Below are 15,863 nucleotides of genomic sequence, written 5' to 3' on the forward strand. Positions count from 1 at the left end.
ACACTCTGCTTCCCTCCTCTCCGTAGGAGCTCGTAGAGGGAAGGGACCTACGCCTGGCAGCCTCAGCTGCCTTGGGTCCAGACCGGCGAGGGAGGTACTGGCGGAACGCTTCGCCACTGCGTCTAACGCTTCGTGGTTCTGCGAAGCTCCGCCAGATCTTCCTCGGAGGGACCCCCCCTCTGAACCATCTCCTGTAGCAGGTTGGCTTGGTAGGCTTGAAGCACCGTGGTGTGCAAGCTCGCACCTGCCTGGCCCGCTGCCATGTACGCCTTCCCCACGAGCGTGGATATGGTGCGACATGGTTTGGATGGTAACGCCGGCTTCTCCAGGGAGGACGCAAGTCGAGGGGAGAGATAGCTCGCAAGCTCATCCTCCACCCGAGGCATCCTCCCATAACCACGGTCCCTAACCCCCATCACATTACTGTAGTTCAGTGATCGGGGTGTGGAAAGCCATGTAGAGAAGGGTCTGCCCCATGATTTACTCAGTTCATCATGTAAATCAGGAAAGAATGGCAGAGACCGGCGTGGAGGTGGCGTGCGGTGCTTAAGAAACCTTTCATCAAGCTACCACTAGCCTGTGGTGTCTGCTCCTCCTGTGGCCAGTTGATGTTGAGCTTAGCCACGGCTGTAGTCACCACCTCCAGCAGCACGTCATAGTCGGGCGCGGCCAGATGACGCCGCCCCGACACCCGGAAGTCATCGTCCACTGCGCTGAGCACGCCCGCCTCCTCGGAGTCGGATTGCTGCAGCGTCTCCGGATCCAAACCGCGAGCGGGAGAAGCCGAGAACGGGCTCCCGAACGATGGAAAGGAAGCGTCGGAGCCAGCGGATGAAGGTCGGGAAAAAGCCTCAGCCGTCCCGAAATCCTCCGACAGATCACGCTGTGAACCCATGAGTGAAGCCGCCGGGCCGCCTCAGCGGCCGCAGTGCCCGCACCACGGGGAAAACACATCCGGCCATCCTCGGAAAAGAGAGCCATGCTGTACCTCAGTACCCGCACGGAAAGGGCTTCGCAACGGGCGCAGGCAGCCCCCTCGAGAGCTGCCCGTGCGTGCTCCATCCCCAAACATGAGACACACATCTCATGAGAATCTCCATCCGTGATGTACCGAGGGCAAGAAAAAACACACCTTCTGTACATCTGGTTGCCGGACATGCTGGTAGACTTCTTCTTCAGGTAAGACACACTGCTTGTAGGACTGGAGCTTTCTTCAAACAACATACAGAGCGCCTGCTGAATAGAAAAAAGCTAATGATGAGTGTGTACAGGTGTGCTTTATACTCCTCCGGTTATTCTGTCACACCGTACCGTTCTAGCAACAAGCCAATAGGATTGGAGTGATTTCATTCACGTTCAGACCTGCTTCGCCTAGAGGCGTTCCCATAGTGTCGTAACCGACGCAGTTCGAGTTCCCTCGAAGGGGAACCGCCCTACTCTGTTTCTGATTGGCTAGTAGTTACGAGTAGTTACTCTGTATGCGCATCTCCCAACAAAGGTCTTGTAGAAGTGAGATGCTTCACTCTGTAACTAAAATGGAGCATTCAACGCACAAGGTAAAAAGAGGAGCTGCAACAATGTGCAGTATAACTTCATTCATTTACTTTTTTCTATGTAACTTTTCGATTACACATTTTTGCAATAATTAAACTTTTCTAACTTTAAACTTGTTTAAACTTGTTTTGAACTTTAAATCTTACATTTATGTTCTTTTTTTAAAAATCTATCCCATTATATTAATTTTTTTGGTTTTAATTTATTTCACTGGTTGTTGAAATGTAATGATGTTGTCAATAATATGTGGAGCTGTACAGATTTCACTCTAAACACGTAACAAAATGTCTTATTTTACTCATAATATGAATCCCTACGCCTACAGAAGAATTTTGTCTCTCTGGATGGTTCAAAACTTTTTTTTTTATGACATGTTGTACTGTGTATTCAAGCTCAAATATTTAAAACTGACAATAAAACACATATTTTAGGAACAAATAGTGGAAAAACACTCAAAGTGGTATGTATAGCTGTAGTTACATGTATGCGAAAACCCAGTAATATTTTATCTTGAGTTAACTTCATATTGAATCATCTCAGTTTTAACATTTCAACATTCCAAATTAACGGATCACATATTTCTAGTTAAAATCTTTCCAGTACGTGAGTATAATACTTATTTATTTCATGTGAAAACCTGCAAGGCAGTCAAAAGTTGCCATTTCATGCAATATGCTCTTTTGCATTTTTATTCATGTATAGATATTTATTAAATGTCTGTTGTATTATAATATAATTCAATTCATCACATCTTTGAAAAAGTAGAATAGATAAAGGTTACAGAAAAGTTGGTTATTGGTGTCTAAAAACTACATTTTACTCTAAATTTCAATTTATAAAACATAAACACGTTAATCATACTTTACTGTACGTACTTCTATATATATATATATATATATATAAAAATTTTTTTTTACCTCGATTGACCTAGAATAAACGTTTAGACAGATATGCCTAATGCGTTTAGCACATGGCCATCACAATCGGCCATCATGGATTGCTGGAGTCATCAAGCAATGAATATTTGGAAAACAAGAAAGTAACCACTCTTACAATGCTGCTATCAATTAACTGACACCATAATCAAATGGCTTGGAGAACATAACCATGATACATTAACCCAAAATGGAGTTAAAATAACTGTCCACAAATGTGGACACCATGCATGAAAGGGTTTAATAAAGATAATATTTTACTGAGACAGAAATCAAATCAAATGGTATTTAGTAACATTCAGAAACATATTATTCACACATGGTGACAGGGTTCATCTTAGCTGCAAGACGAAGTGAGTCCCCAATAATTCATGCCAGTCTTACACAGAAAGCAAAATGCATCAAAACTGAAGAAATCACTGTGTCTCATCTCATGATCATCCGACCCATTACTCATCTGCTGACCTTGGGTTTGCTCTGCACCTTCCACAGATGTTTACACATGTTGTTTACTTAAGTGGACTGTTAAACAAACCCCCTTCACATGAACTCTATGAAAACACTCAAACCGGCTGAATTGTAACACACTTGTTTTCACTTAACTCCCAAGCACATACTCTATATATGAAATGGAATATCATGGATTTATTTATGCCACACATGTAAATATGGATTAATTCTATACATGTTGCCACCATAGTCATAATATTTCTCAGTCTGAGCTTGATGACACTCACCATACTCACCTCAGTTCCTGGATAAGGACGCCTTGACATCTTCTGACAATAACTTTGTTCTAAGCTGTTTTGTCTCCTGCCATTCACCGGTAAAATTTGTCAGTTCTTTGTTTCCATGAACTGTAATGCGTGCTCTCCAATTTTCTCATGGTCTGTTCATATTGATTAATCATTCTTTTTCTCTGGCTTCCACCATTTTCCTCCATACTTTTGGCAATAACCGCATCTCTGGCCTCACCAGAGATGCCAAGTCTGAAGTCTCTGAAACCTCTCTGTGATCTATATTAACCTTACATAATTTTATATACATAATCTGTATATCTGATTTATGTACTATATTATAACTGTTTTAACTACATTTTCTAAGTTGTCCTGTCCTATTTTTAGCACCTGGAGGTTGGTCTGGAGGCCGGAAACAAAGTTGGAACCCTTCAGAGGTCAGGCTGATTGTTGCAGCTCAGGAGGAACAGGCAGCATGGGAACAGCAGAATGCTGCAGTACAGGTACTTAGGTAATTAGATTAACAACCTTCTTGTGTTAACTGAGATAGCAATCAGAGGACACAGGACAATAAACCTCGAAGACAGCCAAAAATGGAACCCACTAAATGGAGAAATCATGGAACCAAGATTGTTTTACCATTTTAATCAAATTGTAAACTTGATAAGCCTTTGAATAGTCGCATGAAGGATGTATTCTTGATATTGCTAGTCCACTTACTCTTTAAAATGACTGATTTAGGAATTACAGTATCTCACAAAAGTGAGTACACCCCTCACATTTTTTAATATAATTTACTTTACTTTCCATGTGACAACACTGAAGAAATGACACTTTGCTACAATGTAAAGTAGTGAGTGGACGGCTTGTATAACAGTGTAAATTTGCTGCAAAAAGTTTGCTGAAGAGAAGCTGACTAAGGATGATGAGACCAAGATAAACTTATTTGGTTCAGATGGTGGTGGTCATGGTCTGGAGCTGCAGCTCTAGCTTGATGAGCTCATATGACCACTTTTCTGGAATGTGGGCTGGTATATGTCAATTTTAGGTGTGTAAATATTAATTATCCCACATGTTAGGTCACATGAGAGCTTGTTCGTATTTGTCTGTTTTTTCCCAGGGGCCTTTTGCATGCACGTGATTTACACATGAAGAAGGTTAGGTCTGCAGGATAAGCTGAAGTTAAAACCGTCAGTTTCTCTCTGACTCCTCCCTTCCTGCAGAGCCTGAGCTCTCTGACACCACCGTTTCATTTCCTCATTCATGCTGTTGATATCAAAGCACATATCGGAACGCATTTACATCTTTAAAAACTTTTAAATCCCAGTTGGATAGGCTATTAGTTTTTCATCCAAACATGATCAATCTGTCATCGATGTAAGGACAGATTTATCCTCAGACACCGACACGACAGCGAAAGCCAGCGTAGAGAAACACCAGCAGCAAGTCCCAGCCCGGCAGCAAACGCGCCGCACAGGTCACCGTGCACCCGCCAATAAAAGTCCGCCGTCCCCCCAACCGCCGGAAAAAACTAAGGCCACCGGCGCCAGCCGACATCCCCCATGCCCAGCACGCCCCCCGGCCGCCGTGCAACACCAGCCAAACCAGCAACGAGGCAAAATCAACTAGCTCAGCTGCATGCCACCAACAACCCACCCACCCGTCAAGGGCCGAGAACTCCAGGCACAAACCCAGAACAAACCGGAGCACAGCCCTGCCCCGCACCCACACTGTACATCCCGAAAACTAACTATATACCTCAGTATCCAGAGGGGTCCAACAACTGGCCGACAGAGAAATGGGGAAACATGGATCTGAGGCCAACGAAGCAAAACAGGGACGCAAACAGGTCCCTCCAAGCCAACGAGGAAATGCCTCCCCCGGACTCCAATGCACAAACTAAACGCCCAGCCGCCATTCAGAGACCCTGCCCAGCAACAATGACCCCACAATCCCACCGCAGCCCACCAAACCGCAATCGGATCAACCCGCGCAGAGACCCCCACCCCCAGAAGCCAGGGCACCCTGCGACCCCCCAAAGCGCAAAGGACCCCAGACCGGGGGAAGCTGTACCCCGCCCCAAGGAAGAACAGCAGAAAGTCGTGCCGGGAAGCTCCCTGCCGCCAGGGAGCGATAACGCGGGAGAACCAGGCCAACGGTCTCCCAGCCCAGCCAGAGGCATCCCTCCCTACAGTGCAGGCAGTGACAGCAGCCCCCGAGGCCGATCTCATCCCCGGACAGGGGCCCAGCCCCCCCAGTCAAGCACCCCCAAGGAGGAGCACCAAAACCTACCCCGACAACACCGGCCATGCGCCCCAGAGACTCCCGAAAGCCCCAACTGTGAGAGAGCTGGCAGGGGGAAGCAGCGGGAGCCTCACCTCTGCCGAAGAGGGCCCAGGCGAGGAGAGGAGACAACGGGTCCCCAGGCCCATGGACACACCAACCGCCCAGAAATGAGTCCCCAGAACCCTAGGTCAAGGGCGGGCCCCCACGCCAGGGGAGCCCCGACCCTCCCCAGCCCACCCCAGATCAGGCAAGGCCGTCACCAACCCCACAGCATCCCCGACGCCCAGGGCTCCATGGGTAGGACACGAGGCCAATGAGAATCTCCTCCACTCCTTCAACCCCTCTGCCTGCCTCTGTAAATGTATCGTTTTGTGTTGGATGCATGTAATGGATTGTGAAGTATTGTATGGTGGAGTAAAGATAAGGTGTGTGGTAACTAAGGTGCAACTAAAATTGGAGGGTAGTTGTGACACAGGCACCCCACAACTGTCAGGTAGTGGAGCCTCCCATCGTGCCCCTCCCACCCCCCAAGCCCTCTGTGTCTAATGTGTAATTAAAATTGAGGGGCGGACAGTGGGGGAAGAAGAAGTGCGAGGCCGCAATAAAGCAGCCCCACCCTCCAAACGCCCTGCAGCCTGCCCGCCCCCTAGGGTCCTAAGGGTGTGTGTTGTGAGACATGACCAAAGGGGGAAAGGTGAAGGAGGTCATAGGGAGGCTAGAAGACCAGATTCCTGACTGGCCCCATCATTCATTCAGTCCCGTCCCCCAGCCCCCTAAGCAGGAGGACGCCAGGTCCTTCCAGCCCAGGGCTTATAGCAAGAGCCCCTCTAGCACCGGCAGCACCCCAGAGTCAGTGACAACCCCGCCCATCCCCAGGACGGATCCAGGGGGGCCCAGCCCCCCCAGCGCGCAGACCCACCCCAGACCCAGAGGCTCCAAAGCCCCGAGCCCCAGACCCCCACACACCCCCGAGGCAGGTCAGTGCAGTCAGTGTAGGAGTCTATAATGAGAAATGTCATTTCATTGTTTAAAAAAACATTTTCTCACCCTGTTTTGGTGACTGCTGAACTAGTAGCGTGTTTACTATCAAAATGTTGACTAGCAGGGGACAAACCTGGGCTCACAATGAAGTGAGACACCTCCTGAAAATTTGGGTTGAAGAAAACTTTTCTTACTTACTAGCAAAGGTCATATTCAGTGATAAAGACAATGGATTTCAGTGAACTCTAGAGCAAAGTCGTGGGAAAGTGAAAAAACGGTGTCAACAGTACATCAGAGTAGATATGTAAATGTCTGGATGGATTTGCTGTTATTACCAATAATTGAACGCCATTTCAACCACAGGGCCTTTCTTTTCAATTTATGGACCGTTTGAGTTTTTCCTTTGTGATCGTGGACCAGCTGGAAATTGGACAATGTATCAACCCCTCAATGGTTTGATTCAGGAACCGAAAATTTAGGTGTTAACCCGCCCTGAGGCTGCAGTCAGAGCTGATGTATTGGATTGTACAGAATCTATAGGTAGTCTACAGTAATTTCTTCAATTATAGCCAGTACTGCTGTTGATGTAAACACAGAAGACCTTGGCAAACCCTGTAAAAAAGAAGATGTAGCCATGGGAAAATTCACAGGTATCACATTAACTGAGTGTAACTCGTCTACCTCATGTAATGTCCATATATCATGTAATGGGTTGGATACAATGTTCAGAAGATTTTAAATACATCTCTTCAAACAGGCATCATCCTAGATGCACAACAGCTGTTGTAAAACCCTTACTAGAGAAACATAAAACCTTCTCTCTCTCTCTCTCTCCCTCACACACACACACACACACACACACACACACACACACACACACAATACCCCTACTGAAACACCCACATCCCGGCTGTTAGAGATGGCAAGGTTAGATGTACCTTCTCTGGGAACTCTGGGATTACTCAAAGCTTAATAAACTAAGGATGCCACACTGTTTGAATAACAGGTGGCTAATTAGATTTAGCTCAGTCTGGTCTACACCCTGCTTGTAAATATGGAACAGTAAAAAGGATCTCTGCAGTAGCTGAGTTATTACTCGACAGATCTGGGCTATTTCCCCCGAGCCAAAGGGCCTTCCTCAAATGAAATGACTCGTGGAGTACTCAGTAGTGTACAGCCAAGACTGGAAGCCAGAGATTACACACCGTTTCTTCTAATCAGTATTTTAGCTTTTACGAGCTTTAATTTGGCTCAGATTTTGCACTTTGCAATGTTTCGTGCCTTTGACATTGCGGTAAGGAATCAGTAAATGTACTTGATACAGCAACTTCATCGGTTTGCAACTGGTAAAGAACTGTTGTATGTCTGATTTTACAAACTTGTAATAAAGTTTGATTTCATACTTCTCCTATACAGCTCCATTGCACTGTGCCATCTTTGTTTTGGTGGCTCCCTTGGCCCAGGCAGTGTGAGAAGGGTCTGTACAACCTAATCCATGCACACCATTATTATTCCAGCAGAAAAACAGGAAACCTCAAATGCAGTTTTACCTCCCCAAACAGTTCAGCTAGCTATAATATATGTAGCTAGCTGAAAACTGGATTTGAACATTGGGGCTCTACTATGTAGCTATAACATTGATATTTCTTAATGAACTTACTTGCTAAAACATGTTTGTTTTCTAGCCAATTTATTATTTAGTAGTTATTTATTGTAGTAATTGGTTTATGTTGGCTGGGTTTTTGTCGAGCTAGTTCACGGTAACCTGGATAAAACATACGTACTTGTTTACTTGATTTTTATATTTTAGGTGTATTCTGAAAGTTTATGGCTGCCAATAATGAAATGTTGCATCTTTAGTCTATTTAATATATATGAAATGTTCCATTTGTGTGTGCATTAACTTTGATGATTGTTAAATATGTTGTTGGGAAATTCCTATATATGATAGTTTCCATGTTTAAAAATGGCACTTTTGCACATGATAGGTAGTCTAGATTGATCATCATAACTGGAGAAATCTTACCATATTAGTCCAAAGATAAGACAAGTTTTTTGCCCACAGAAATATGTCTGAAAAAGTGGGGTCTAAACCAAATACACCCACAACAACAGACGGGATAACAGTGTATACCCTCCTGACTGAAGCAAGTCACTTTCCCTCTGACTGGCTCACACTGCAGGGGTGTGTGGTCCCATGGACCCAATCTGCCTGACTGAACATGTATTTATTCAAGTTTAGGTGAATATGATGAGTATGGTTTATTTTTGTGTCGAATCCGAACCTGGGCCGCTTGCTGCATGTCATTCCCTCTCTCTCCTGCATTTCCTGTCTGACTTCGGCTGTACTATCAAAAATAAAGACCAAAAAATTATTAAAAAGTTTCTGACAGCAATCCCACAGTAATAAGCCTAGAATCATTAGAGTATGTCCTGTGTCTACATCATTACTCTAAACAAGCATGACTAGAGGTCCTCACCCCCTCTGCATTGTGCCAACAGGCTCCAGGCCTGCTTTGGGCACATGCTGCCTGTGTTTGTGTGTATTCATCACTGCCAGATAGATAGAAGTACTAGTGCTTCCTCCCATATTATTTATATCATTAGAATTTGTCATGGCTTTATTTGTTATTAAAAGAGGTAAAACATTTTTTGTAGAATTTTGTTAATGTGTAGAAGGACGATTTAAAAAATGTTTATCAATGTTTTATCACCACTTTGCATGACACTGTGTGTGTCTACGTTTTACATCTATAGATGTAAAACGTAAAAATTCCTCTACACTGTAGTTTTAGGGGCTTAAGCCTAAGGAGGTCAAACAAACCAGATGACACATAATATAAAACAGAACTTTAGCACCTGCATGCCAGCAAAATGATATTGGATGTTTTTTATGGTCCATCTACCTTATTTCACTTGCAAGGGTGAATTCTTCTCTGCCTGACTTTTGTTTTTACAGTCTACTGGATGCGACTTGAAATACTGCTAAGTACAATAATTGAGATACAAAATCACACAGTTTAAAAAAAAAATACCCAAGTGCTAGTAATACTACATTAAGTACACGAAAATCCGACTTTGATACAGTTGCAAGAGTAAATGTGGTCCAGCGAAATTTTAGCGACTCAAAACTACCTTGAGGTATTTCATTAAATTTGTTTTACAGGCTCATAATCCTTTAGGGACAGCCATAGTCTCTGTGGAACCTAACAGAGACGTTACTTTATGACTTCCTTATCTTGGTGCCACTATATTTCTACAGGAATTTGACACTGCGACCTCACCAACCACGTGAAGCTGCCACGCCTGCAGCCGCTGTGCGTAAAGACCGCAACATCAGCCGTTACACGAGAGCAGAGAGAGGATGCAGGAACCGAGGTGAGCCTGTGCGGGGGAGCCGCTTTGACTAAACAGCCTAGAATCTAAGTAGAGTGGGTGGAGTTAATGATGCTGTAAGTACAGGAGAAGGTGTTGCCTTCACACACCAAAGCCATGCGTAAGAAGTGTGACCGGTGAGGAGGATGCTGGAGCATGAGGCAGGAGCAGACATGCGACTGGTCCGTCAGATCAATACAGGTATGAAGATCCAGGCCGGCAGCGAGCACATGGGCTGCAGCAAGGTCGGAGAAAATCAGGAGAACCAGGTCATCTGTTTGCAATGTCAAGACGAGGTGGTGCAGATTTCTCCGGGAAGTCCGCGGAGTCCTCGCCGCTCCATCGCGACGCGCCTCTCATCCGGATCCGCAGGTAAAGGCATCCTATGCAGCATGGAGAGCTGGTAAAAGTGGTCGGTGAATTACGTAACAGTTACATGCATTTTTATATATGTAATCACTTGTGTGGTTGATATCGTATCATCGGTTTATTTCAGCAGTCACCTTCCTTTCGCTGTTTGGTGCGGGCTGAAATGAGGATGCATTGCTCCAGTCTACAAATGCTTAGGACAACCAAAAAATTCTAATAAATAGAATTACACCAGATAAATAAACTCCTATATGGGTTTATGATCACCAAGGTTCTGGTTTAATGGGTGGAACCTCAATGTGTGTGGAATATTTCTTGTGAGTTGATGTGGGCAGATGTTACTTGATTGAAAATTATCCTTAATTATACATGCCAATCTCTAACTTCTTCAGTGTGTGGTCCCCCCCCCCCCACCCCACACACACACCCACACACCCACACACCCATCACAACTGCCTATAGGCAAAAGATAATCTAGAGACACAGTTGCTGCATCAGAGTAGTCTTATCTGCTGCTCACCATAAAAGAGTGGTGTATTGTCATTTAAAGTTTTTCCCTCCTGGATGCTACAGAAAATGTTGCAGGTATAATCCATATATAATCCATAAAGCAGATTCTGTCCTAATTGTTAATAAAATGAGCAATAAAAGTAGCATCTGATAATACTTTAGCGATGTCAGTGGAAGCTGCTCAGAGACTGATGGGGTGTGCTAATGCCACATGCTGACTTCCCATAACTTTGGTAACAAATAATAGCTGAAGCTTTATCTCCAAACTTGGAAGCGAATGCAAGTGCTTCTGATGAAAAGGCTCCCAGTCAGTGATGAATGTCTAAGCTGTGCTGCGGTTGCTCTTCTTTGATGCGGCTGTAGGTGTTAGATTAGAGAATAAGGAAATGAGAGATTTCTACAAACATTCTCTAAATTGCTAAATGAGCAGAAGCGTTTGGATTCAGTTCTCAGTCTGATGCAACAATGTTAGGTGGTCGCTTCAAGTAGTGACTGCAGTGGCATCAAAAGTTACTTCCTCTGCTGGGACAGGGTAATGATTTAACCTCTATTTCCCTTGATAACTTGGAGTTCAGAATAAGCCACGGTTGTTTTATTAAATGACCATCGCACCTCTGTGATAGAAAGCAGTGTTTCTCATTAGTCATCCAAAAAATTCAGTACAGTTTTTTTGAGATGAGATTTTCCATGATGGCAATGAGCATGATACACAAGCCTGTTTATATGTAGCTTGGTTGACAGTACCACACTGACATAACAGCCATCAGAGTGTACTTGCTCTGAGATACAATTGTTTCATTATAGCCCATTAATTACAGGGCTCTGGGCCTTTACCTGCACTTCAAATTTGCAGACTAGGACAGTTCCAGATCAGTAAGCGACAAACAATCTCTTGCAGGGTTTGAGACATCATTCCCTAATCACTATCAGGTTAGTGAAGGGTTTTCTTCCTGTATGTCTTCCAGGGTTATGGGTTCATTAACACTGCTAGTGATGATGATTTCATTCGCTTTCTATATAAATTGATAGGCAAAGGCACTGAAGTTGCCAGACTCATGGATTTTATTCCCTAAACTCTGCCAAGGTCAAGGGTTTTTCCCCTTGTGTAGCTCGATGTGTAGAGTAGGGCACTAACATTGCAGGATTAGGGGTTTCATTCCTGTAACGCTGCAGGGTCATGGCTTTTCTCATGCCCCTAGGAACAGCACTAGGCTTAGAGTTTCTTTTGGTATGTGGTAATATTTCACCACTCTTACTACAAAAAAACACAACATATCATCAAAAAAATATATTTTTTCCCCCCCCCCTAAGGCGTGACAATTTCACTGAATGTGACCTCAGTGGGATTCAGACCCACAACCTTGGTGCTAGTAGCTTAGTAGCTTAGTGCTAACAAGCAGAGCCACAAAGGACCACTGCAATGATAACAGTATGTACAATACAATACTGTAAAATACAATCAATGGTTGGGTACTGAGAGATGTTTGCAATCCAAATGAATATGCTATGGCTAGTTTAGAATGAAAGACTGGCTTTTTCTCAAGTGTGATGAGTTGTGAAATTTTACCACAGACTTTGATGATAGATCCAAAGCGAACAACAAAAACTGTAGTGGACACATTTTGAACTGCAGGATACATGATACTCTGGCAATAGCTGCAAAAGTAACTAAAACTATAACTGCTACAAATCAATGCCTTTGTTGCACTATAAATTGCTTTGGATAAAAGAGTCTACCTGATGCCATACTGTACCTCACCAGTTATCTCTCCACCTGTCATAGACCGTGAGCCCAGCAGTAGCAGCTATAATGTCTCGTCAGGAACCTTCTACAGCTGTGTCAGTCAGATCACCATCGGTAAGTGCACTTTGTTCAAGACTGACTGAGATGTTTTTCTAATGGAAGAAAAATGCTTTGCACGTTTAACTATTGTCTTATATGTGGACTGTATACTTTCGTACTTAATATAAAACTAAAGCCCTGTATGATGACATTATTTACATTCCTTATATCATATGGTGACAGTTTCATAATTATTGTAGCAAATAATTTATTATTATTACCATTGGAGTTCAACACAGGTGACACATAATATTTTCCACACTCTCCACACTGTTGGTGTGAAAACAGAATGTCTCAGAAGGTTATGCATGATTATGTCATTCAGCAGAGACAGCAATTTAATTTTCTAAACCAAAGTGGCCTTGCAGAAGTGGGCATGGCCTCTCATCGAAGGACATATCACTTTCAGACAGATTTACATAACATCATTGAACTTTGTGTGCCTGTCAGCACACAGAAAAAGAGAAAAGCACGCCATTATCAGGTCAAACAAGAGTGTTTGTTTCCAGTTCAGGCAGATGCAGAGATATAAGGCTGAATAATAAATACCTATACTGTTTTGATTTATATATATATTTATTGTATATATTTTTGTTGATTTGCAGCAACTTGCGACACCATTGCATTTGTCCAAATTAACAATGGTATTAGAACAGTCAAATCTTATATTGCATGTCAGGTTCAGTCATAAAAATATGTTGGCACCACTGCTAGCGCTACAGAGCAATGTATTAATGAAAGGAACCCCATTTTGTTTTGCCTCAAGTGATGTCACTTCATGTTGGATTTGCTAAGCAGTAAGAAAATGAAAGATTTCCCCTGACATGTAATGTTCTATGTCAGAGGTTGCTGACAGGAGTTTTGTTGGCGAAGCTGTCTGACATAACTTTCCCATCTGTCACAAAACTGCAATCTCCTGCCATTTGCGATATATTCAGATGTTGGCTTTTGACATTTTTTCAATGAATATTACAGCCTGGTTAGGGGAAGAAGTTGTAGATGAAGCTGGATGCTGTGACAGTTAAGACTTTGGGTTCAGCTCAGGCCGTGCTGCTGCTGCATGCAGCTGTTCCTCTCCTCTCAATGTGCTAAATAAAATTAAAAAAAAAACTAATGAAGTGCTGAGGGAGTGCTTTGGACCGTTGAGGTTTTACAAAGGGAAAGATCTATAGTCTTGCCCTACACTCTGCCATCAAAAAGAGTTAGTGTCGCCTGTGATTTAAAAGCCCTGGCATTTGGTTGAGAGGAAAATACTAGTCAGCATCACTGTAGGTTCTTTAAACTTCTAATCGATTATAATCTTCCATTAATTCCACCCTCCTTCATTGTTGTAGGAATTTACTGCAGTTGTGCAGCTGATAGACAGCTAATCTTCACCCCGAGGCAGAGAGTCTATAAATACATACATACATAGAAAAAAATCAAATGGACTAAGGTTGGGTAAAATTACCAACATAGCATAAGCCGCTATATTCTGAACACACATTAACACACTACTCGGCCCAGCACAAGGCATGATAGGAAATGTCACTACAATACTCTAAATACTGTCTGCAGCACATGTAGCTTAATCGTATATTTTCCTCTAAATGGAACCATAATTTACAAAATGACCATCATGCTTCATTAAAGAAGACTTGAAACTAGCAATTGAGACCATAAACTCATTAGGAAAGTGTTGACTGAAGTAATAAATCAAGTGAGAGGTAGGGTCATTTTGCCATAGACTCCAATGCAATCAGATTTCTTTTTGTAACCAGTGGAGTTGCCCCATGCTGGTCGTTAGAAAGAATGCAGGTTTAAGGCACTTCTTCATTGGCTTCACTTTTCAGACCCGGAGGATGCCTCACGTATTGTGGAAAACTCATTCATGGACTCTCATTATGTAACACTCAGGAGCGGTTGAGTCACATGCAAGACCTAGTGGCAACATTTGCTATACCAGTCCAGTATTTGGCTTAATATCAAACCGGTTTGAAAAAATTATACATTGGCCCAACCCTAAAATGTAACATGCTGAAAATTCTACAGCATTGACTGATCACTGCTATACACATTCACAGAACCGAGAACTCTATTTAGATCATTTTTTGTCTGTAATATAACTGAACTGAATATCGAAGGGATAAGACACATGCCTTTGATGTGAGAGACCCGGGTTCAATCCCCCACTGTGACCCATCCACCATTCTGTCCCTGAGCAAGACACTTAACCCCTAATTGCTCCAGAGAAGTGCGACCTCTGACATGTACAGCAATTGTAAGTCGCTTTGGATATCAGTTCAGATTGCGTATAGAACAGAAGTTGATTGTCAGTTTTACTACCACCTTAAGCATCTTGGTTTCCAAAGCATCTTGGCTAAACCATCTTTTTTCATTCTTCACACAACTGCTTCTGTCATTTTTCATGTGAACAAACAAGTACAATGCCTTTAAGAAGAGACTGTCCAAATGTGTGATAAATGTCCTTTATCCCCATTTGTAAGATTGATCGTGTCTTATCCCTCTCTGTGACTAGACTGCTGGACTAATTTATATGACAAAGTTGGAGTGCATCAATGTAATGAAGTATATCAGTGCAACTCAAATAGCTAAATATGGCATTGTTTAAAGAACATTTATATATACTCATTGATAAGATTCACATTTTACTGCATGTATAAACACCGTGGAAATATTCAACACTCTAAAGTTCTTTCCCCACCACACCAGCACTTCATCAACCTAAAGGACTTCCACCACAAGTCTTTCTATGTTCACTGTAGACACTCATCTCAAACTGGTCATTGCGTAGTGCAGCTTGTGGCCCAGATACCTGCACCTGCATTTGTTTTCTTACCTCTGAGGGTGTCAGGAAGTGGAAGTACATATCTGGGTCTCACTCTCCTCAGAGAGCCACGCGGGCACTTTTTTTCTGATGACTGCGACATAGATATTGCTTAGAACACACTATGTCCAAAAAGGCTTCGTGCACCGTGAGTTTTGGAGGTCGTTCGGATACATGCCAGGTGTGGATTACCACCTCCGCCCCTCCCTCCATTTCAGGTGACTTTCATAGGATGTTGAGGATTATTGGCTCAATGCAGTTCTTTCTGTTTAAAAAGCAAAAGCCACAGTTTTACTGGTTGTTTTGAAGTGTGTTCCTAGACCATGTTCCTATACAAAACATCAGTAATTGAGTTCAAAAATCACTCTGGTATTGTTTAGTGTTGTTTCTTAGTTCTGTTTGCCATTTCTGAAAGTCCTCAAAGTCTTTCTGGTGTTCACCACGAC

Source organism: Micropterus dolomieu, linkage group LG16, assembly GCF_021292245.1.
Source record: "Micropterus dolomieu isolate WLL.071019.BEF.003 ecotype Adirondacks linkage group LG16, ASM2129224v1, whole genome shotgun sequence".
In the NCBI taxonomy this organism is placed as follows: domain Eukaryota; kingdom Metazoa; phylum Chordata; class Actinopteri; order Centrarchiformes; family Centrarchidae; genus Micropterus; species Micropterus dolomieu.